At 37.7% G+C, this 26,201-nt stretch overlaps 1 pseudogene across 1 annotated transcript in view; it reads left to right on the forward strand.

Moving 5' to 3' along the window:
• LOC308507345 (heat shock protein HSP 90-alpha-like) overlaps positions 1–26,201 on the forward strand; it is a 51,777-nt pseudogene that overhangs the window by 23,164 nt on the left and 2,412 nt on the right. The window lies entirely within an intron of this gene.

The raw sequence follows: 26,201 nt of genomic DNA on the forward strand, positions 1-26,201 counted from the left end.
TATATTGGACCACCCTTGAGTCACTGGAATGAATGACACTTGATCGTGATGTATCATCTTTTTAATGTATTGTTGTATTCAATTTGCTAGTATTATGTTTAGGATTTTTGCATCTGCATTCATCAGAGATATTGGTCTGTAGTTTTCATTTTTTTTGTGTTATCCTTACCAGGTTTTGATATCAGGGTAATGTTGGCCTCATCAAATGAGTTAGGAAGTATGGCCTCTTCTTCAAATTTTTGGAAGAGTTTGAGAAGGACAGGTATTAAATCATCTTTGAATGTTTGGTAGAAATCACTAGTGAAACCTTCTGGTTCTGGACATTTGCTTTTGGGGAAGTTTTGGATGATTGTTTCAATTTCCTTACTGTTGATTGGTCTATTTAGATTTTCCAGTTCTTAATGATTCAGTCTAGGAAGGTTATATATTTCTAAGAACTTGTCCATTTCTTGTAGGTTTTTAAATTTGGTTGCATATAGTCTTTCATAGTATTAACGTATGATTCTTAGTATTTCTGTGGTATCCATCATAATTTCTTTCATTTCTGATGTTGTTTTTTTGTGTCTTTTCTCTTTTTTTTCATTAGTGAGTCTACCCAGCAGTTTGTCAATGTTTTTAACCTTTTCTAAGAACCAGATCTTTGTTGCATTAATTTTTCCTATTGTCTTTTTGTTCTCTATTTCATTTAACTCTCCTCTAATTTTTTATTATTTCCTTCCTTCTGCTGACTTTGGGTTTCATTTGTTCTTCTCTTTCTAGTTCTTTAAGATGTAATGTTAAGTTGTTTATCTGGGATTTTTCTTGTTTCTTAACATAGGCCTGTAATGATATAAATTTGCCTCTTAATACTGCTTTTACAGTATGCCAAAAATTTTGATATGTTCTATTTTCATTCTCGTTTATTTCTAGGTATCTTTTGATCTCTGTGACTATTTCTCCTTTGACTCAGTCATTCTTTAGTAGTATGTTGCTTAATCTCTGCATATTTGTGGTTTTTCTCCCTATCTTTTTGTAGTTGATCTCCAATATCAGAGAATATATTTGGTATGATTTCAATCTTCTTAAATTTGTTGAGGCCAGTTTTGTGTCCCAACATGTGTCCCAACATATGGTCATCTTGCTCATAGATTGTATCCTTTTGTCTTTTTATGTCAGGTAGAATAAGCCCCTTCAGTATTTCCCACAATGCAAGCCTTGTAATGGAAAATTCCCTCAGTTTCTGTATATCTGGAAAGGTCTTTATAACTCCTTCATATCTAAAAGATAACTTCGCTGCACATATTATTCTTGGCTGGCAATTTCTCTTTTTCAATAGTTTGAATATTTGATTTTGCTCCCTCCTAGCTTGTAGAGTTTCTGATATAAAATCAATCTAATATGCTTTCTTTTGTACGTTACTGTCTTCTTTTCCCTGGCTGCCTTGAGAATTCTTTGCCATTACTTTTTAACAGTTTCAATATAATGTGCCTTAGAGAAGGCCTTTTAGGATTGAGATAATTAGGTGTTCTGTTTGCTTTTTGGATTTTAGGATCTAGTTCTTTCCATAGGTTTGGAAAGTTCTCATCTACTATTTGCTTGAATACGCCCTCCATGCCTTTCTCCCTGTCTTCTTCTAGAATATCCATTATTCTTGTGTTGCTCTTTCTGATGGAGTCAGATAGTTTTCATAGAGTTTTTTTCATTTCTTTAAACTCTCAAGTCTCTCTCTTCTTCCATCTGCATTATTTCTAAATTTCTACCTTCAATATCACTAATTCTTTCCTCCATTTGGTCCATTCTATTTCCTAAGCTCATTTCATTCTTCATCTCTTTTATTGAGTTCTTCAGCTCCAGAATTTCTATTTGTTTTTCTTTTTTCATTTTATTTTGATCTCTTTGTTAAAGTATTCATTTTGTTTGTTGATTTTATTTCTGAGTTCATTATGAGCTTTTTTGCATCTTCTTGAGTTTTTACAGAACTGCAATCTTGAATTCTCTGTCATTTAAGCCACACATTTCCATGTCTTTAAGTTTATTTTATGGAAATTTTCATTTTCTCTGAGATGCCTTGTTTTCCTGGCTATTCATGATAATTAATGAATTATTTCTCTTTCTGGGCATCAACGGGTATAAATTCTGCATCAAGCTGAAATGAAACGGTCTTTCTTTTATTTTCAAAAACATAGCGCTGGACCATTGTATTTTCTCCTGTCCTTTTCTGGCTTCTCACAGTGTAACATTCCCTGGGGAGGTGGGCGTTTCCTCTGTGACCAGGTCACCTCAATCTCAGGGCACTACTACCGTGGGAGGATGTGGTAGGCGATGGGGCTCTGAGCCCCTGAAATCCCACTCCTACCCCTGCAGCCAGATGCAGAGCTGTGTGCCTGAGCACTACTGAAATCAGCCACAAAAGGAGTGGGCGGGGTGGGCTCGGAGAGGCCACTGTTGTGTTTGTGGCTTTCCTCTTCTCCAAATAATGACGACTGCCACACCAAAGCTGCCCACCTCTATATCTCCATTGTGATTAGCTGCAGTGTGTGTCTGCCACTCAGGAACTGTCTCTAGAGTTCTAAGGGCTGTAGATATTCTGCTCTTTACCCCAATATTCACTGCAAACATATCTTCTGAGGCCCACTGCTAGCTGTGGGTGGGTTGGGAGAGGAGGCCAGGCTCCGTGGCTTTGTTTTCTGCCTGGCAGTGAGGGCTGCTAGACCAAAGCTATTGGACTTCCAAATTGGGTCTTTGCTTCAATGGCTAGGTTCAGCTGTGTTATTAGACAGGAATGCTCAGGGCCACAGTGAGTGTACTTTGCAGCTAAATCCTGCCCTCTGCCAGGACTGCAGTGAGCTCCAGGTGCATCCACTCTGCTCTTCTCCCTTCCTTCCTCCCCTGTTTGCCCTGATTCATCCATCTTCAGATATTTTGATGTGCAAATCTTTCAGACATGTTTGTGTGTTGCACAGAAAATCCTTTGTTGAATTATAGCGGTTCAACTTGAAACTTCAAAGGGAGAGATCAAGGGGTACCCCTCATGTCACCAGGTTTCAGATGTCACCTCTCAGTATTTTCTATTTTAGATGATGGGTACTTCACTCTAAATTTTTCAGCATGCTAGAGGAGAACTAAGACAACTCTTAAAAGAACCCACATCCACTTATTCAAGTATGGACTCCATCCAATCAATCCCCAAGTCCAATCAGTTTTATCTATTAAATATGTCTCAATGTCATGAGTTTAGGTTTTAAAGTAGCCACTGCCTTAATCCTCCCACTTGGATTACAAAACATCATCCTTTTTTACACTTTTTTTTTTTTTTACTTTTTCAATTACAGTTGACATGCAATACTATATTAGTTTCAGGTATACAACATAATGATTACATAAATATAAATAATATAAATATAAATATATACGGGAGGCGTATACACATGACTTGTATTCATCTTTTTTATCAGTATATATTGAATATTACAATTTTAATACAGATTTTTTCTTTCTTAAAATGTGTATACATTTTTTTGGCACCCTCTGTATATAGGAAGTGATCACACTTCAATAAATCTAGTACCCATTAGACACTATAAATAGTTATTACAATATTATTAACTATATTAACTATGCCATATTTTACATCCCCATGACTAGTTTGTAACTACCAATTTGTATTTCTTAATCTCCCCCTCACCCATTCACTCATCCTTTCAACCCCCCTCCATCTGGCAATCATCAAAATGTTCTCTGTTCTGTGAGTTTGTTTCTGCTTTGTTTGTTCATTTATTTTGTTGTTTAGATTCAACATATACGTAAAATCATATGGAAATTGTCCTTTTCTACCTGACCTATTTCATTCAGCATAATAACCTTTAGGTCCATCCATGACGTTGCAGATAGCAAGATTTCATTCTCCCCTATGGCCAAGTAATGTTCCATTGTATATATGGACCATTTCTTCTTTATCCACCCATCTACTGATAGACACCTAGGCTGCTTCCATATCTTGGCTACTGTAAATAATGATGCAATAAACATATGGCTACATATGTCTTTTCAAATTAGTGTTTTGTGTTTCTTTGGATAAATACCAGAAGTGAGATTACTGGTCCTTCCTTGTCCCTTGTTATAGTCTTTGTTTTAAAATCATTTTGTCGCCCGGCCCAGTGGCTCAGGCGGTTGGAGTGCTGAGCTCCTAATGCGAGGTAGCCAGTTCAATTCCCACATGGGCCAGTGGGCTGTGTCCTTTACAGCTAAGATTGTGAACAACGGCTCTCCCTGGAGCTGGGCTGCCGGTGTTAGCGTGTGCTGCCATGAGTGGCCGGTAGCCCTCGTGAGTGGCTGTGTGCTGCCATGTAGTGCCTTAAGTGGCCAGCAGCCGTGGAGAGCTGCCGTGAGCTGCTGAGCTGCTGTGAGCAGCAGACCAATGACCGACTGCCACAGCCAGGGGGAGCGCAAGGCTCATAATACCAGCATGGGTCGGGGAGCTGTGTCCTACACAACTAAACTGAGAAACAACGGCTTGAACCGGAGTCGGGGAGGGGAGGGAGAAGGAGGCAGAAAAAGGGGAAAAATAATTTTGTCTAGTATAAGTATTGCTACTCCAGCTTTTTTGTTTTGTTTTGTTCCCATTTTCACATAATATCGTCTTCCATCCCTTTATTTTCAGTCTGTGTGTGTGTCTTTTAATCTGAAGTGTGTCTCTTGAAGGTAGCATATATAAGGGTCTTGTTTTCTTATGCATTCAGCCACCCTATGTCTTTTGATTGGAGCATTTAATTAATTTACATTTGCAGTAATTGTTGATAGATACGCAGGTATTGCCATTTTATTATTCATATTTTTTATCTTTTCCTTGTTGTTCTTAAAGAAGTCCCTTTAACATTTCTTGTAATACTAGTTTGGTGGTGATAAACTCCTTTAGCTTTTTCTTATCTGGGAAGCTCTTTATCTGTTTTTTGATTCTAAATGATAGCTTCGCTGGGTAGAGTAATGTTGGTTATAGGTTCTTTTTCTCATTACTTTAAATATTTTGTGCCAATTCCTTCTGGCCCGAAAACTTTCTGTTGAGAAATCAGCTGACAGTCTTATGGGAGTTCTCTTGTAGGTAGCTAACTGCTTTTCTCTTGCTGCTTTCAAGATTCTGTCTTTGTCTTTAATCTTTGGCATTTTAATTACGATGTATCTTGGTGTAGGCCTCTTTGGGTTCATCTTGTTTGGACTCCCTGTGCTTCCTTGGCTTGTATGTCTATTTCCTTCTCCAGTTTAGTAAAGTGTACCATCATTATTTCTTTAAATAGATTTTTAATTCCTTGCTCCCTGTCTTCTATTCTGGTACCCCTATGATGCAAATGTTGATATGCTTGATGTTGTCTCAGAAGCCTCTTAAACTATCCTCATTTTTTTTTAAATTCTTTTTTTCTTTCTGCTGCTCTGATTGGGTGTTTTCTGCTACTTTATCTTCCAAATTGCTGATTCAATCGTCCGCTTTTTCCAGTCTACTGCTCTTTCCCTTGAATATATTCTTCATTTCAGTTATTACATTCTTCATTTCTGACTGGTTCTTTTTTATGTTTTCTATTTCCATTGTTATGTTTCCTATCTCTTTGAAGTTCTCCCTGAGATCATTGAGCATCCTTATAACCACTGTTTTGAACTTTGCATCTAGTAGATTGCTTGTCTACATTTTGTTAAGTTCTTTTCCTGGAACTTTGTTCTAATATTTCATTTGCAACACATTTCTTTGTCTCATTTTGACTTTCTCCCTATGTTTGTTTCTATGCATTAGGTAGAACTGCTATGCCTAGGGGTCTTGGTAAAGTGACCTTATATAGTACATGCCCTGTGAGGCCAAGTGGCACAGTCTCCCTGATCACTTGATCCGGATGCTCCAGGTTGTTCCTTGTGTCCGTTTTGTGTGCCCTCCTGTTGTAGTTGAGCCTTGATTGTCATTGGCACATCAATGGTAAGGATTGATCCTCAAGATAACTGGTTGTAAGGACTGGCCATGACTACAGTGGAGGAGCTGTTGTGCAGGGGCTGACACTACAGAGCAGCATTTACTTTATCAGGGCTCTGGAGCCTGTCTAGTCTGCCCTTTGGGTTTGTTGTTTGTGGAGGTGGCTGAGTGGTGCTCTGGTGTAGTCTGAAGCTGGCCTACAGGTGAGTTAATTCTGGGGCCCCTTGGGGGGCAGGGTTATTCCAAGGCTAGCCCCTGCATGTGCCATGCTGGGGACACTTGGTATAAACTACAAAGTGATCAGCAGATGGTTCCTGCTTATGCTGGGCTTGCAGGTGCCTGGAAGAGGTATCAACTGAGGCTGGCTGCTGCTAGTGCCAGGCTTGGGACTGCTTAGCAAGTGGTATGAGGCACACCAAGGCTAGATACTGTTTGTCTGTGGTTAAGAGATTTTAGGAAAGTTCACAGCATGAACTAAAATAGAACATTTGTATAGAAAAAATATTGGAATCAGCTTGGCCCATAAAATGGATGGAGTAGGGGTCTCAGGGAACCACCAGGGTGGGGTAAACAGTATTAGCAAGGTAGATGGAGAGTCAGTTATGGCACCAACCTGTGACTGTGTGCTGGGAAGAGAGAGAGCTCAACAAAAGAACAATGGCTTATGCCAGCACTTCTGTCTGGGAGAAAGCTGCCCCTCCAGCCCTCACTCTGAAGCCAGACAACTCAGTATCTGTTTGTATGTTCCTGGTTCCTTCCAAACTGCTGCCACAGTGCTGGAGCTCAGAGTAATAAGTCTGTCAGCAAGTAAGTCTGTATATGGGCCTTTTAAGAGGAGCACCTGGGACTCCAGCTGCCTTCAATTTCACTCAGCCATAGCCTCTGCTGGTTTTCACAGCCAGAAGTTATGGGGACTTCTCTTCCTGGCACTGGAACCCTGGGCTGGGAGCCTGATGTGGAGCTTGGAATCCTAGTTCCTCAGGGGGAAACTCTGTAGCCGAGATATTTCTCCTGATTTTTAACTGCCACACATGGGTGTGGGAGCAGCCCATTCCACATTTCTGCCCCTCCTACCAGTTTCGATATGGCTTCTCCTGCATATCTTTAATTATAGGGCTTCTGTTCAGCTAGATTTCAGGCAATTCTCAATGATGGTTGTTCTGTAGTTTAGTCGCAATTTTGATGTGGTCACACATCAAAAGCACAGCATTTACCTTCTGCCATCTTGCCAAATATCTTCTTAAAGGTCCTCTCCACATTTACTCTTTTTCCTTCAGATACACTCTCCTGTCTACAGCAGAATAATATTCTAATATGCCAATCCAATAATGTCCCTCTGTTAACTAAAAACATATAGTGGCTTACCTTTGCTCATAAAATTCTGGTCCCTAATGTCACCTAATGGCCACCTGTGTTTTGGCCTCTGCCTAGCTTCCCAACTTCATCTTGAACCACTCTTGCCTTTGCTCTTTCCACTTGAACCCCACAAAACTCTTGTTAGTTTCTTGAATGTGCCAAAGCCCTTTCTGCCCCAAAGACCCTTCTTAGGCATCATTCTGATTTCAGATCAAAGGTCACTTACTTGAGGGTGGTCTCCCAGTCCCTCTAGTCTAACAGAGGTTCTCCTGTTACAAATTCTCATAGCTCTCTGCACTTTTCCATCCTAGCACATGTCATAATTACATACTTAATTTACTTATTTGTTTAATATTTTTCTTCTACATTACACTGTAAGCACCCTGAAAGCAGGAAACATAGTAGTGGTCCTCCATATTATATCTCAACACTTAACATAAAACCTTGTACATAGTAGAAATTCAATAACTATTTACTGCATGATAACATTGTCGACAGAAGAAACATCCAAACCTATACAGAACTTTTACAAAAATTTATTTGAACCAAATAGAGAATACACCTGGAGAAAGATCTCAACAGACTGAAATAAATCCTTTGGAGAATAACAGTTTGGAGTTTCTTTTATGCCTTTGAGATTAAGGAGGGATTACAAGAATGTGAGAGAACACAAGACAGGGATCAGACTACAGGATACTAAGAAACATGTGCTGTCTCGAGTGTGTTCACAATATTAGAAGGGGGAGAGTCTGAAAGGGGGCATTTCAAAGGTGTGTTAATCTAGAGGCACAGAAACGAAGGCATTTTTAAGGCAAAGATAATCCTTTTACTAAAGAAGTTATATGCCTGGGATGTGGCTACCCACCATGACTGCCCAGTTAGGAATTTATGATCAGGTCACACTTTCCATAGAATTCCTTTTCATCCACAATTCCCACTTTTGGTCATAAATCAATCCGAAAGAAGAATTGATAACCAACCTTTTGTTTGGATGGTGTGGTATCACAGTGCAAGGAAGGCTAATTCCTAGGAGATCTCTATATTGAGGAAGTCTTGTTGACCATTGGGAATGGAGCAATACTGTAACCATAGGATGTGAATTGAGGCTGAATTTTCCCAAAAGGAAAGGGCAGGCAAATGACAGTCAGTCAGGTCTTATGGTCTTCATTGTGAAAATAATATTCTAGGTCATTTCTATACTGTGAACTATCATGATCCAAATTTTGCCTACTATCCCATTTTTTTGTATTAGGCATCTAGTATAACATTCACTTACACAATAAAAAGGTTATTAAAAGTTATCTTATATATCTTCTTTAGCTTGGCAATGTGTAACATGTCTCCTTTCAATAATGTCAGCTCCTAAATTCCTTCATATAACTTAAGTCTAGCTTAAATACACCATGGTGCATGAAGAAATATAAAAACCAATATGCCAGGGAGCCAGGATGAATGAAGCAGCCATCTTGGGTTTTCCATTGTCTGACTATTTGTTTAATTTACAACCATTGTTTACCTATACAATATATCCTAGAAATTTTTCATCATTTATTTTACAATGTTTCCCAGTCGATTTAACATTTTAAAAAAAACAAATCTTTTGAGGTGTTCCAAGGTCCCTTCTGGAACAGTGCAAAGTTATTCCTATGTATGTTGGTATTTTAACCTTTAAAAACTCATTTTTTAATGAAAACTAAGACATAAGCATTAGCATTCTGTAGCTTGACAGATTTATAAAGACATTTTATAAGCTCTAGAAACATATTCCACAGATACCAAAATCAGTTATTAACATAGGCTTATTTTTATAAAACCTAGGCAAAATAAAGACATATCTGTTTTACTTAAACCAACAAGCTTAAGCTAGCTTTTATTTAAAAGGATTAATCTTAGATCACATGGACTTGAAAAGCATTTGAGTTAGTTTCTACATTTCTGAGAATTTTAGAATACCCATTCCTTACAAGCACTTGACTTTAAATTAATTTTAATATGATCTGGAGGTAGAAAATTATCTCTTTACTACATACATATATAAACACACATAGACAGGCACCAAGAGAGATCTAAAAGAACAGTTGGATCCAAATTTTGTTTTGTAGGCATTTACAATTTGTATCTGTCCTTGACAAGTCAGGTTCCAAATGACCTTCTGTATTTTAAAATAAGGAGAGCCATATTAAATACTGCAAAAAATTGGGTTGACACCTAAAAATATCATAAGTTTATCCATTTATCTGAATTCTCTTTTTGAAGCTTCAAGAGACCAATTAAATATGCTTTCCATTCTTTCTGCCTAATTTTATAGCCAGCTTTTTATAATTGTGCATGTAAAATATTAATTTAGAAGTATCAAAGGGTCCTCATCTCAGCCATCCTCCTACATGAGTATTAATGGGAGGCAGACTGTCGTAGGCCTTGTCGGCTGGGAGGCACAATTTCCGATTTTAATGTGGAGATCTGTGAAGTCTGAACAAACTTCTAGGGAAAACCAGCCTTTACATGCACATGTTCAGACAAACCAAATGTGCTGAATATCTCTATAGGGATGTTTCATGCCCTAGAGGAAATTTTTCCTCAGGGATCTCCACAAAGATTCTTAGTCACCTAAGAATACCGGAGCAAGGGCCAGCGAGAGCTTACCAAGCACCCTGAAACTGTGCTGCTTTGCAAGGCACAGGCCCCTCTCCCTTTCAGGGTGAACCCATTCCAAGGCACCCTGCCCTTTCTCCCCAGGCCTACCATGGCCTTCTCTGGGTCAGCTGCATATCACACTGCACTGGACACCTTGCTACCCTTATCTCCTCCACTCCAAATTCAGGATCTGTAACAACTACTGTCACCCTATTGGCTATTTGGGTTGGGGAAACAAGTGTCCTTTCTCTTTGGGAGCTAGAGAGAGTTCAGTCTCTCATTTAACCAGCAAAGATTTTGTTCAGACTCTCAGTAAGCAGTCCAATTAAAGAGCCAAAATTAAAAGCACCATTTTACTTTCCTTTCCCTGAGTCATCCCAACACTTACCCACCTGCAGGATTTTCTAAAAACAGCTCAGATAAAGTCATGGCCTGCTAATTAAAGCAAGGAAGCCTGGAATCCCAAGAGATAACTCACCCAAGTTCACCTGATGCAAAGTGGGGAGTTGGTGGGACCCAATGGGCCCTTGCTTGTAGCAGGTCCAGGTCCGCAGGGTGGTCCTGGGTGGGCTTCTTCGGAATCCTGCCACACGACACCAAGGAAATGTCAATGTAAGAAATGGCCCAACCTGTACAGAATATTTACAGAAATTTATTTGAGCCACATAGAGGATTCACCTGGATGCAAGATCTCAAGAGACTGAGATAAACGCTTCAGAATAAGTTTGGAACTTTCTTTTGTGCAGTTGAGATTGTGTAGAGCATCCCCTGCAAAGTATATTTTCTATGAGCAAGAGTGATTCCATTTTTGAATGAGCAAGAGTTACTCCATTTTTGTGTGGGACTGTGCTAAGGAACACCCAAAGCAGTAAACAAGAACCAGATGGCCATGGAGTGCTGCGTGGACTGGTAGGACAGGGCATACCCTGATTCGCCCCAGACTGCAGAACTAAGAACACAGCACTTTGGAACATCTTGCTTGAGAAGTCACCATGCTGCCCCTCTGCTCTGAGAACCACTTCTCCCACTCAGCCCGAACCTCTGCCAGACCGACCTCCTGGACCAGCCACCCTCCTCACTCCATCAGGACCTTGAATTGACTCTGGGACTTGTTTGTTACCCCTCCTTATTAGAGTGATTATATTCTTAATGTTATTGCTGTGTGTATTGGATAGTTGTAACCTATGTTACTGTGTAAAGAGCACATTGAAAGGCACCGGAATCTGTAAACTGCCTAAATTCTGCTCAGGCCATGGGCTACCGCGGAGACCTTGGTCGGTGCCCAGTAGCCCCCAGGGGTCCAAGAGCCTCTCAGTAGATGAAAGTCCACTGACTTGCAGAAAGAGACTGCAGCATGGGCTGTGAGCCTAGCAATTCCTCGCGACAGATTAAGGAGGGATTACATAAAAGTAGGAGAAAGCAAGGTGGGGATCGGAGGGTGAAGGTAATGTGCTCTCTTGAGTGTGGTCACATTTTAGAAGAAGGGGTCTAAAAGGGGGCATTTCAAAGGAGTGTTAACCTAGAGACACAGAAACAATGGACAGGGTTTGCTTAAGGCAAAGATAAGCCTTTTACTAAAGAAGTTATAGGCCTGGGGCGGACTACCCACCATGACTGCCCAGTTAGGAATTTATGATCAGATCACCCTGAGAGGTTACTTTCCATAGAACCCCCTTTTCATTCACAACAGCATGAGATGAGAAGAAACAGTCAAATGTTGGCATAGGGAATTTGGGCAATATTTAAGAGCATTTTTTAAAGCGTCAATGAACATTGGAATGGGGTCCCAAAACAAAGTTGTGGAATCATCTCCTGTGGAGATCTTAAAAACAGAATATATATATATATATATATATATACACACACACAGAGAGGTCTACACTGCCCAGTATGGTCACCATTAGCCAGTCACATGTGGCTATTGCATTCTTGGAATGTGATCAGTCCTAGTTGAGATGTCTCATAAATATTAAATGCACAATAGATTTCAAAATACTGGAAGAAAAGTAAAATATCTCATTAACAATTTTTATATTGATCACATGTTGAAATAATATTTTGGTTATATTGTTAAATAAAATATATCGCTAAACTTAATTTTGTCTTTTTTGACATTTTTAAGATGTAACTACTAGGAAATTTAAAATATTATGTAGTTACATTACATTTCTATTAGACCACGATGGTCTACAGTATTTCAGGATAATACTGCCCAAAGATAGGCATGATCTAGTGGGGAAATCTGTTGACACAGATTTGAATGCTGTCAGGAAGGATGTTCTGTTAGTAATGTGATTTTTTCTTCCAATACCACCCACCCAGTGGCTGTGCCTGTGCTACTTCACTACACATCCAAATATCTGTTCAATATATTGCCCCACTTACTCAATCTCTACAAACTGAATTTCAAAGCCCCTCATCAGACTGTTATTTAGTCGGTGTTCCAAAGACTGACAAAAAGTTTGCAAAGTTCAGCTTTCTTACTTTACTAACTTCTAAATAGTCAGTTTGTTCACAGAGTGCTCGGGACAGTTTGGCACGATGAATCATTTGCACTCTAGGAACCAAACAGTGCAAACAGCAGCTCTGTTTGGAACTGTAATCGCAGGATTATACAGATTCTCTTCACACCTCTGAAAGCTTCACCGCTCCTCAGAGTTTTCCTTGTATTCCTAAGGCAGTTTGCCCATGTTGTTTTTACATGTTGTCTTCCTCCTAAGACCCTGGAGCAAGTGAATGTATGGATTGATGTTGGTATCCTTAGCATCTAACATAGCGCGATGCCTGCCACAAAGTAGGCACTCAAATCTTCTCTAGAATTTGTAGAATAAATGAATTTGTTCCTCACTCTGATCACCCCTTGACTCTAACCTCAACACTTACTATAGATTCAATTTATAGGCTTGTAGTTGATGAACCATTGCCCAGGGATTGTTTTAGGACCATTTCGTGCGTATGTGTTTGGAGTGGCTAAATCAAAGATAGAGTCTTCAACCTCCTATAATGCCTAGGGCTATGCTTTAAGCATTTCACAGGTTCAATATATAGTAATTGAAAAATTGTAATCTTTAGACCAAACACTACTGCCATGTACGGGTGAAGGGCCTGATCCATGATTGTTCTTAGCATACCCCACTTACTGCACAACACTAAGCTTATGCATAAAATTATTCTTCATACAACTTAGCAAGTGTATCTCTAAAATGTAAGCTACAGTTTAGGATAAACTGACACCACTGAAATATGAAGGCCAAATGAGTCCTTCCAAACATAAACTCTAGAGGACATAAAGATATTGAAAAACTACATCAAGAGTATGTACTGCAAAATTTGTCTGAGGCAATTAGATCAAGGTGAGTAAAGCAACAAAGTAGTGGCATATACATGATGGACTAAAATGTACAAACATCATGTTTGACCAGCTGAAATCAAGCCTTGCTTCTGCATAAGGACACGAGAGGTGCAGCAGTATGCCTGTTGGCTGCCAGAAATCAACACAGGAAGACAGATAACCTTGGGTTGGCAGTCCGAGAGAGTTGCTTTGTTTCAGCAAAAGAATCAGGCAGCCTAACTAGGTGAAGGATAATGCAGCAAATTTATAAATTTTTCCTAATCAGGGGGCAATCCAAGTGTACTCTTGGACTGAGGTCAACATCTGAATTAAATCTGACCATTAACCACTCAGGTATAAGTAAATTAGAAATGCAGTTTTGGGAATGTCTGGATGATTCTCATCAAGGAGTCACAATCTCAAGACAGAAAAGATTTTGCATCACAGCAGGTTTTTCTTCCACACTGGTAGGCCAGGCAGCAACTGCAAGATTGTTTTCTTATTACAAAAGGAGTGTGTGTCTGTGTGTGTGTGTGTGTTCCTCCAAATATTGTAAACCTAAAAAAACAACATTTATATACATAAATGATATAAATAAATGGCTGGCCTGGCTTATGTCCAGGCATTATTTGTATCCTTGGCAGCTATCGACTATCTTAGCAAAGCTCTAGAGAAAATGTGTATGAAGAAATTGCAATCCCATTTCAGTAATTGATAGATTGTGGGTCATAGGCATTGTGGCAGTCACAACCTCTAGCCATTTCATTTTTCCATAAATAAAGGAATACTCCATTGATGCAGATTCAACTAGGGGCATAAACATTATCTGTGCCAACACATCCTTTTCTTGCTAAGAACTGCAATTTGTCATTTCCCAGACAATCAATGTTGCAAAGAGGTCCCACACAAACTCATATAAGCCTATCTGTTTAATCCATTGTGTGGCTGAGATGCTACAGAAGGAGAAAATGAGAGATAACAAGAGAAAGGACAGGAAGGAAAAATGGGATTCCACAGAGCAGCGGTCATACATAGGAAAATTCCAAGGGGAATTATAAATTAATTTGAGCTATATTATGAGTTAATTATGATACTGGATTATCTGAGAACCCAACTACCATTTGTAATAATGTTTCTGTGGGGAATGTATCTGAAATAATTTTCTGAAATAAAATCTGTTTTATATCACTTTTTGCCTAGAAAAAGATTAAAATGAAAAGCAGTAAAAGGGTACTTATGGCTAGTAAAAACATAAAAGGAATTCATTCATCCTCCCCTACCTATTGGAGATACAGGTAAATAAACTAAGCATTTGGTGTACTAAACGTTTTAACAAAATGTGCAATGACATGGAGGACACAGGAGGGGCCTCTAACTAAACTTGATGAGAGTCGAGAGGTGAGGAAGGTGTGAAGGAATGATTTGAGAGAACTGAAAGAAGGTAAAGTGAAGACAAAAATATTCTAGGCAAAAAAAAACAAAAAAAAAAACAAAATAATACTTCTGGAGGCAAGAGAAATAATGAAGTCAAGGAAGACTCCCCGGTTTCCGGTTTTAGCTCCAGGGACATAGTAGTACCATTCATCAAGAAAGAAAACAAAATTACAGGGCTAAAATAATAAAAACAGCATGGTATTGGCAGAAAAACAGACACATAGACCAATGGAATAGAATTGAACCCAGAAATAAAACCACATAAATATGGACAGATAATTTTTGACAAAGAAGCTAAAAACATGCAATGGAGAAAAGACAGTCTCTTCAATAAATGGTGCTGGGAGAATTGGATAGCCAAGTGCAAAAAAATAAAACTGGACTGCTATCTGTCACCATGTACCAAAATTAATTCAAAATGGATCAAAGACTTAAGCATAACACCTAACACAATAAACTGCACAGAAGAAAACACAGGTACTAAACTTATGGACCTTGGGTCCATAACCCAAATTATGAATTGACTTCAAAGGCAAGGGAACTGAAAGCTAAAATAAATGAATGGGAATATGAAACTTAAAAGCTTCTACAAAGCAAAAGAAACCATCGACAAAATAAAGAGGCAACCAACTGAATGGGAGAAGATTTTTGCAAACAGTGCCTCAGATAAGGGGCTAATATCCAAAATGTACAAGGAACGCATGAAACTCAACAACAAAAAGACAAACAACCCAATTGAAAAATGGGCAGAGGACCTGAAGAGACATTTCTCCAAAGAGGACATACAAATGGCAAATAGACATATGAAAAAATGCTCAACATCACTAATCATCAGAGAAATGCAAATAAAAACCGCGATGAGATATCACCTCACCCCGGTCAGAATGGCTATCATCAACAAGACAAATAGTAACAAGTGTTGGAAAGGCTGTGGAGAAAAAGGAACCCTCATACACTGTTGGTGGAAATGCAGACTGATGCAGCTGTTATGGAAGGCAGTGTGGAGGTTCCTCAAAAAATTACGAATAGAATTACCATATGACCCAGCAATCCCTCTCCTGGGTATCTACCTCAAAAATCTGAAAACATTTATCCATAAAGACACGTGTGCTCCAATGTTCATTGCAGCTTTGTTTACAGTGGCCAAGACATGGAAACAACCAAAATGTCCTTCAATAGATGAATGGATAAAAAAGTTGTGGTATATATACACAATGGAATACTATTTGGCGGTAAGAAAAGATGATATAGGAACTTTTGTGACAACATGGATGGATCTTGAGAGTAATGCTAAGCTAAATAAGTCAGACAGAAAAAGCAGAGAACCCTATGATTTCACTGATATGTGGTATATAAACCAAACACCACAAAAGAACAAGACAAACAAATGAGAAACAAAACCTCATAGACACAGACAATAGTTTAGTGGTTACTAGAGGGTAAGGGGGGTGGGGGGGAGGGAGATGAGGGTAAGGGGGATCAAATATATGGTGATGGAAGGAGAACTGACTCTGGGTGGTGAACACACAATGGGATTTATAGATGATGTAATACAGAATTGTACACCTGAAATCTATGTAATTTTACTAACAATTTTCACCCCAATAAATAAAAAAAGGAAGAAAACAAAGAAGAGGTCAGCTTGAGGAGGACAATGTGAATTTCATTTTGGATTTGTGAGTCAGAGGTACTTAAAGAACATACAAGTGGTAGTATTTAGGAGTCCTGTAGATATCTGGAGCTGAGGCTCACGAGACTTCTGGGCTAGAGATACAGATTTTTAAGTCATAAGGAAAGTAATTGTAGGTTTTGGAGAACACAACTCCCTCCCCCCAGGAGTGTAATGATGTGGTTCCTAGACAAGAACCTCCAAACAATGAGTAACAAAGGAAGAACGGCCTGAATGGTTGGAGGAAAAACAAAAGATGCCACTGAAGCAAAATAAAAGCATTTCAAGAAGGAAAGTGTGATCAACAAGGATGATCAAGTAAAATGAGGACTGATAAGCATCCACTGAATTTAGTCATACGGGGCCACTGGAAGCTTTGGTGAGAGCAATACAGTGGAGGAGAACAGCAGGACAGAAACTGAATTGTGGTAGACTAAGAAGTAAAGGCAGGTAGATAGACAATTCTCAAAAAGTGTACCTGCCAAGACGTACTGGGAGTAACATGTAGTGGATGTAATGAGGCTTTTGCTTCATTTTTCTTTATTTACATATTTAAATAAAGGAGCCAGCAAGAGAAGGGAAGAATTTGAAGATACAAGAGAGAAAAAGATAATTAAGAAACTGAGAGAGTTATAAAGGATAGAAAGAATGGGATCCAGAGCCTTGGGTAAGAAGACTACATCGTCATTAGAGGACAAAATAAAAGAAAAAAAACAAAGGAAGACTAGGATATGTGAGCTAATAACTTTGTTGGGTGGAGTTGAGGGTGTTCTTTCTGATAATTTCTAATTGTCTCTGTGTAGCAACACATGAGCTCATTAGATGAGGAGAGGTGGGAATGAGGTGTTGAGTGGCTGCTTTAAGGAGAATGGAGAGTGGGAAACAGCTAAAAACTTGCCAAAAACACTGCCAAGAGCCTAATAAGATTGTGTGGTTTTCCACAGCAACTGGTTCAATGCTGGCTTTGATTATGGGTTCTAAATGCTAAGATTTATGGACTGGGAGAAAATAGAGAAGTGAACAGACTGAATGTTCCTATGAGATGGAAAAATAATTGTTGAGGGAAGAAACTGAGAGACCTGAAATAATTAGACACTTAAATTTAAGATTACAAAAGTAGAGCAATTCCAGGTGATGGTAAGATTCAGGGCTTGGCCACTGGAGTAAGAGGCTGAAGTTGGTGGAGACAAGTATCATGGGAGTTGATAAGGTCACAGAAGTGAGATACTACTCCTGTTGGATAAGGTATAAAAGTCACTCAGAACACCAGTAAAAATTACAACAAAAAAACAATAAACAGATTTTCTTTAATTAACATATAGAAAAGCTGTGATAAATGCCAAAATTGAAGTGCTTAAAAAAAAAAAAAAAGAAGAAAAGAAAAGACAGAGGAGGAAGATGTCCTGAAGATGTAAAACCAACCTGAAGAATTTCCAATGGCCAAAGCTTTTTGAGCAACAAAACAAAAATAGTACTGGATTATAGCACAAAAAGTAAAATAAACATCCACAAGTTTGTACTGATATAAATAAGAGATTAAATAAATAAGTAGGAAAGAAGGGACAAATATTCCATATAGAATAATTTTAAATAATAAATGTAGAAGAAATGAGGAAAATAGAAAATCACCACAGCAATCATCATGGATAAATGCTAAAAGTTGGCATAACAACATTAAAAAGAAACAGAATATTTACATAGCCTCAGATTATCTTTCCCAACATATTTATTTATTACTGCAGTGATTTTAATGTATATCCAAAAATTTTTCAATATTTCTCCAGGAGGCAGAGCTTAACTCTCCTCCCCTTAAGTGTAGGCTAGACTTAGTGACTCACTTCTACCCAGAAAAAATATGAAAAGGGGAAAAAATAGTAACTTTACAGTAGAGAAATGCATCCAACATCACCTTAACCAAGTGATCAAGGTGTAGTTCACAGGCACAAAGCAATGATGACATCATGCTAATATGATGTGTCGGGAAGGGTACTTCACTTCTGTGGTCGTGTCTTCCTCAAATCCATAACCCCAGTCTAACCATGAGAAACATCAGCCAAACCCAAATTGAGGGATGTTCTACAAAACATCTGACCAGTAAACTTTAAAAGTGTCAGAGTCATGAGGAACAAGGAAAGGCTATGAAATAAGAAAAGGCAGACTGAAGGAGACTAAGGGGAGATGACACCTAAATGCAACGTGCATTGGATCTTGGGGAAAATAGACATTAGTGGAAAAACTGGTGAAGGAAGTCCAAACAAAAATCTGTTGTTCAGTTAATTGCATTGTACCAATGCTAATTTCTTAGTTTCAATGTAATTTCAATGTACCAAGGTTAGATAAGAGATTAACATCAGGGGAAATTGGCTGAAGGGTATATGAGAACTCTGTATACTTCTTCACAACTGATTTATAAATACGAATTCTTTCAAAATAAAAAAAATTAAGAGAAAAGCTTTAATGAATAAGTAGCTAGGGAACCAGAACATTATCATGAAAAGACTAAGGGTGTAATGTCTGTCAGAGCTGGCGAGCATAAGTTTCAACGGAATAGGAGGTTTTACAGAATGGTGAAGAAGGAGTCACCGGGAAAAGCATTATGGAGTAAGATGTGAGGTACCAGGCTACCAACTCTGTGTTACAGCCTAACATTTATTTGACTTGATGCTGTTACTGTGTCTGGAGGTCAAATATGGATTAAAAAGGGTTCACTGCATTTGGTAATTATCTGATCCATGTATTATGTGGACCACTGGTCCTGATTAGAAGGGCCATCATCCTTGAAATTTGTCAGTATCAGTCAGCTCCATTCCATTATCCATAGCAGATCTATGCTATTTCCTGCTTCAAAGTTTGCAGCCCCCATGGACAAAGTTTTATAAGTGATCTAGGGAAAGCTACAAGTCCTAAGCTGTTTTGCACAGTGGAAATGACCAACGTGTTTGGAACCTAGTGAATGGTCAACTTTTCTACTCTTTCCAGCTTTTCTCACCTTTGATTGCCTCCTATCAAGGGGTAAGATTTCGACAAAGTGCTGTAAATATTAGGTCACACCAGCAAAAACTTAACAAGGAAAGGAAGTTAAAAAAAAATTTGAGTTGAGTGTCTATAAAGTGTTTAAACTAGTAATAGATAGTTTTGAATAAATTATCTCAACAGGATCATTTTGAAAATATGAATAAAAACATGTAAAATTAGAGACAGTAAATACTATTCACTTTGCTAATTTAAAAAATAATAATGTATACTACTCTAAATTTAAGATGTAGGAAAAACAAGGGTTGAAAGAATGGGAAGGAAAATTTTTTAAGGTACTGACTGACAGGTAAACACAGTAACTTTAGACATCTTTTAATTCAACCCACGCTGTATTTATCACGGGTAAGAGCTGGCTCACAACCATGGCAGAATCACAACAGAGAGCCAGGTGACAAAGGAGAATTTGTGGCAAAGGCTCAGAGTAGACAATGTTCATCACAACCAACAAAACAAATCAACTCTGGAATAATATTCATCACAAAGTTCCAAAAAGAAAAAAATAAGAACTCTTAACTTTTCACTTGATGGATCAGTCTGACAAATACAACTAGAATTAAAATGTATGATGATCGATAAGTGAAAGACAAATATTAGATTAGCTAGACAGACAGATAGGTATAAAATGATAACAAATGTATTCTAGAAACCAAATCTGAAACTTCAGTTTATAATATCCATTAGGTTAATCAAAAACGAAAAAAAGGCTTTTTCTAAGACTAACAATATTTGAGTGCTTAAACAAACAATAGAAAAACAACCGCAATAAACCAACATTACAGATTTTTTTAGTGCTTGATTTTTGAGAAGCTTAAAGTGCTTTAAACCTAATGTCAGTTCCACTCTCAGAGAATTAAGTCAGAATCGCATCATTAATAAATAAATCTGTTCAAAAGCACATGGCAAAAATGACTGAGCCAAATCAGATCCTAGTAGAGTGATCGTTGTATGCAACACAGAAGAGTTATGGTGAAAACCTGGATAGGCATAAATTTTTTTTCAGTAGCAAAAAATCACAAGTCAGAAACAAAATTGTTAAGACAGAGATCCAAATCTCAAAATAGAAGATTTAGTGCCACCATTACAAACCCCTGTCTTAACAAAAATGAAAAATTTGAACAGAAGGGGGACTTGTAAGCTTTAATTTAGATGGTCCCTGACTAATAACAGAAATTTTGATAACTATCACATTCATATTTTCCTAGTAATTGTCTCTGAAATAATAAATGCAGTATTCTCGCATAACTCAAATTTTAAGACAAATTTAACACATAGTATGGGCCATATAATTCATTGGGATAGAGGTCATATAATACGTACATTTTAAATTATTCTAGTTAAATCAATAAAGATGTTCAGATAATTTTATTCACTTTTGACATTGATACAACCAGGATTATTTTTAAAAAATCTTTTTTTATTGAAACACACATATAGAGAAGTGCACATATCTTTTTTGTTTGTTTTTAATAGACTTTATTTTTAGAATAGTTTTATGTTCACAGTAATATTGAGCAGAAGGTACAAAGATTTCCCACAACCTCCCTTCCCCCACATATGCACAACCTTGCCCCTCCCCCGCAGTAACATCCTCAACAAGACTGCTATGTTTGCTAAAACTGGTGAACCTACATTGACACATCATTAACCCCCCAAGTACATAGTTTTCATTAAGGTTCACTCTTGGTGTTGTACATTCCATGGATTTGGACAAATGTATAATAACATGTATCAATCATTATAGTAACATACAGAGTATTTTCACTGCCCTAAAAATCCTCTGTGCTTCTCCTATTCATTTCTCTCTCTCCCCATCCCCAGGCAACCATTGATTTTTTTTCTTTCTGTTCCATACTTTTGCCTTTTCCAGAACATCACATGGTTAGAATCATACAATATGGAGCCTTTTCAGATTGGCTACTTTGACCTAGTAACATGCATTTAAGCTTCCTCCATGCCTTTTCATGGCTTCATATAGAACATTTCTTTTTAGCACTGAATTTTACATTCCATTGTCTAGATGTGCCACGTTTTATTTATCCATCCACCTACTGAAGAATATCTTGGTTGCTTTCAAGTTTTGACAATTATGAATAAAGCTGATAGAAGCATCCATGTGCAAGTTTTTGTGTGAAGGTAAGTTTTCAGTTCTTTGGGGGTAAATACCAAGGAGTGCGAGTCCTGGATCACAAGAGTGTATTTAGTTTTGTAAGAGATGGCCAAACTGTCTTCCAAAGTGGTTGCACCATTTTGCATTCCCACCAACAATGAATGAGAGTTCCTGTTGTTCCACATCCTTTCCAGCATTTGGTGTTGAAAGCATTTTAATTTTGGTCATTTTGATAGGTGTGTAGTGGTAACAAATTAAAACATTGTTTTAATTTGCACTTTCCTGATGATCTATGATATGGAACATGTTTTTATATACTTATTTATCATCTGTATATCTTCTTTGGGGAGTTGTTAAAGTCTTTGGCCCATTTGTTAATTAGATTGCTTGTTTTCTTGTTGAGTTTTAAAAATTACTTTTATATTTTAGATAACAGTCCTTTATCAGAAGTGTCTTTTGCAAATATGTTCTTCTTGTCTGTGTCTTATCATCTCATTCACTTGACAATGTCTTTTGCAGAGCAGAATTTTTTAATTGTAATGAATTCCAGTTTATGAACTCTAAAATATCACAGCCAAATCCAAGGTCATCCAGAATTTCTTCTACGTCATCTTCTAGTTTTATAGTTCTGCATTTTACATTTAGGCCTATGATCAATTTTGGGAGAATTTTTCTGAAGGATGTAAGATCTGTGTCTAGATTCACTGTTTTGTATATGGATGTCCAGTTGTTTGACACCATCTGTTGAAAAGACTATCTTTACTCCAGTATTGTATTGCCTTTGCTCCTTTTATCAAGATCAGTTGACTACCTTTATGTGGTCACATATCTTGAATATAAAGGATGGAAAATTTCATACACTGAATATACTCAAATAACCATGTTTTTTTTGTTTGTTTTTTGTTTTTTATTGTCCTTTTTTTTTAATTAATTTATTTATTTATTAGTTTCAGGTGTACAAAACAAGGCAATACTTAGACGTTCATCATCCACATCCCTCACACTGTGAACCCCCCCCCCATCCACTGTCCCTCCGACCTCACACTGAACCATCACATTATATATATAAAATTATAGTTGGCATTCATTAATGTTTAGCTTCTGGTGTACAATGCCATGATCAGGTATCCACAGTATCCCTGAGGTGGTCTCCCAAATAGGACGCATGTCCATCGGATACCCAACAAAATCTTTACAACATTATAGAATACCTTCCCCAAATTAATTTTCAAAAAAGCCCTGAGGCCGTCTTGTGGTTACCAGCTGCTTCCAAATCCCTTCACCTTTCCCCTTATCTCCAACCCCCTCCCACACACCCATCTAACCACTCTCGGTTTTTTCTCTGCGTCCCCAAAACTGTCTCTGATTAGTTCATTCACATAGTCTTTTCTTTAGATTCCATATATAAGTGAGATCATATGGTAATTGTCTTTCTCTTTCTGACTTATTTCACTTAACATAATGTTCTCTAGGTCCATCCATGTTGCTGCAAATGATAAGATTTCTTTCTTCTTTATGGCTGCGTAATACTCCATTGTATAAATGTACCACAGCTTCTTAATCCAGTCATCTACCGATGGGCATTTCGGTTGTTTCCACATCTTGGCTATTGTGTAAAGTGCTGCAATAAACATAGGAGTGCATACAGATTTTTGAATTGGAGTTTTGGATTTCTCCGGGTAGATGCCTAGGAGTGGAATTACTGGATCATAGGGTAGTTCCATTTTCAGATTCCTGAGATACCTCCATACTGTTTTCCATAGTGGCTGCACTAATCTGCAGTCCCACCAACAGTGCACTAGCGTTCCCTTTTCTCCACATCCGCGCCAGCATTTGTTGTTTGTTGATTTATTGATAATAGCCATTTTGACTGGAGTGAGGTGGTATCTCATTGTGGTTTTTATTTGCATTTCTCTGATGGTTAGTGAGGTTGAGCATTTCTTCATATGTCTTCTTGCCTTCTGTATGTCCTTTTTAGAGAAATGTCTCCCCAAGTCCTCTGCCCATTTTTTAATTGGGTTGTTTGTTTTTTTGGAGTTGAGTTGAGTAAGTTTTTTATAGATTTGTGATATTAATCCCTTATCAGATATATCATTGGCAAATATCTTTTCCCATACAGTAGGATCCCTTTTTGTTTTATTGATGGTTTCCTTTGCTGTGAAAAAACTTTTTAGTTTGATGTAATCCCACATGTTTATTTTTTCTCTTACTTCGCTCGCGCGAGGGGATATATCAGTGAAAATCTTACTCCGGGTAATGTCCATGAAGTTTCTTCCTATATTTTCTTCTAGATATTTTATGGTTTCAGATCTTACATTTAAGTCTTTAAGCCATCAAATAACCATGTTTTAAATATTATGGATACATCCAACTAAAGACAAACTCTTTAGTCTTCCATATACATGTTTAAATATCAAAAATATTTGCTGGCATTTTTATCCCTCATAAATGTGTAACCATTTTTCTTTCTTCTGAATTTTCTTTCACCTATCAATTTTAAGAAGTTGGACCCAATTGTAAGAAAATAAAATTGTCTGGTAACCTACAAATTTGACACATAGCATATTCCTTATCCTAGTTCATTAAGTACCCCACCCTATTCTAGATTGAGATTTGCTCATTTAAATGAGCTGAGATAACTTTATTCCAGGTCTCCTGGCTTTTCTACAAATCTCAGGCACTAATGATAATTCTGACTGCTTGGACTCTGAGTTTTGTTTGTAAGAATGAACTACAAAGGAATGATGATCTTATGGCTTTAATTCACATTCCTTGTAGCTGCAAGGGACACAGAGGTTGGCTAAACTTGGAACCAGGATAAAGTGGAATGAGGATTGGCTCAAGAGTAGCCACTGAAATTTTCAAAGTCTTCTCAAAGAAGTGGAGTCCTGAGCTGTAGGGGAACCAAACAATCTGAACCAAACTATCTAACATGATTAATACATAAAGCACTAACTCCTACGATTTCAAAAAGGGTGCCCATGGAAGTCAGAGCTGCGATCTTGAAAGGATTTGGTTGCTCATTTTGAAAAGCCCTGAAATGCTTCCATTGTGTGCATAAAGAGAAATAAACAGAGAACTCATGCAGAGGTAAAGACTCAGAAAAGTCATACAACAGAACACATTCGATAACACTGCTTATATGAAAATAAACCTGTTGGCTAATGCTGCCTGAGCTGGCTATGGAGGCCTAATGAGCTTGGGCAGCCACCCAAAAGGACCCATTCTGAGAACCTAACAATTGCTAGAAAGGCAAACATTCAGCAGGGGTTTTCTTCAAAGGGTAAATAGAAAACAGTAGGGCTAGGGACTAATATAGTTGTGAAAAATGCTACCTTTTTCTTAGTGCCTATTCAGAAAACAGGCAGGTTTTCAACAATCCACGTTAAATGTGCAATGTTAAAAATTAATGAGTAATCACAATAACATGCATGTAATCACACAGTGATAGCTTATAATAAATAGCAATGGGTTAAATTTCCTTCACTGTTTATGGAATTCTCTCTGAAATTCCTTATTAGATCAACAGTGGCATTACTCTTGTATTATACATGTTGAAGGAATACATGCATACATGCATGAATGAAGTGACTTAACTAGCGATTGAACTTTGGAAGTTTTCATGCAGGGTTAATTTTCTATTACGAACTTGTGTATGCAAGAGTTGGAGTGTTTGCTCATTCTTGCAAAACATATTTTGCTTTGTAAGCTGATTTCAGATTGTGTTACCATGGCATTTGTAGTATGGCTATAAGGCCTACATCAGAATCATCCTATCCTACACAGTGTCTTTGGATGAGTTAGAAAATGTGTCCCTTAAGAATGAATGTAGCTCCTTGGGCATGTGACTTGGTGAAAAGATAGAACTCTGGTATAAAGATAAAAGATGCCCCATTCTCTGGAAGACTTGGGGAGGTGGCGAGAGATTGGGCTGGATTTCCACCCCCATTACCTCTTCTTTGTTGAAAGCATAAGCAGTATAACCTTCGCTCAGCCTATAAGACCACAGAATAATGATAAAGAAAAGAGCAAAAATCAGAACTTTCTTGATATTTTGTTTTGTGGGGTCATTTGCCACAGGCCAGATTCTATTAATAAATGATATAAATCAATAGTTGTAAAAACCACCTAACTGAATGTATTTAAATGTTAAAAATTCAAATTTCCCTCAAGTTGTTTTTCAATCTTTCTTACCAATATGATTTTTCCTGAAGGCAAGGTGAAATAAAATCATTAAAAGGGTCATAACCATACTATATGTGGTCACACAGACTTTTTAGTCTTATCTTATGGAAAATTTCAAATTAATATGTTATTGCTATCCTAGTTATTTTTTTACGTCTCCTTTTGTATCAGTAAAGGTTATTTTTATTTCTTTCCCCTATGACTTCTCAATGGCTATTGTGATCAACTAAAATCCCCCATTCTAATTCTAAGAGAAGGGATATACTCAGAGCAGGGAAAGTGGAGAAATAGTGATGGAGAATGGTAATGGAATCTATTTTATCCTGAAGCAATAACAAAATGAATTCAATTTGCACAAAAGGATTCTGATTTGCAGCCAAAGGACTAGAAAGGTTCTTCTGTTTACTTTTCATTGGGAAAGTATACATGCCACATGCTTTTCTGGCTATCTTATAGCCATGAAATAAACTTGATCCTCCCAGCTGTTAGGCTCTGCCATCTGAGGCTTGTTCTGCATGTT

The sequence above is a fragment of the Rhinolophus hipposideros genome (assembly GCF_964194185.1).
Source record: "Rhinolophus hipposideros genome assembly, chromosome: 14".
Classification (NCBI taxonomy): domain Eukaryota; kingdom Metazoa; phylum Chordata; class Mammalia; order Chiroptera; family Rhinolophidae; genus Rhinolophus; species Rhinolophus hipposideros.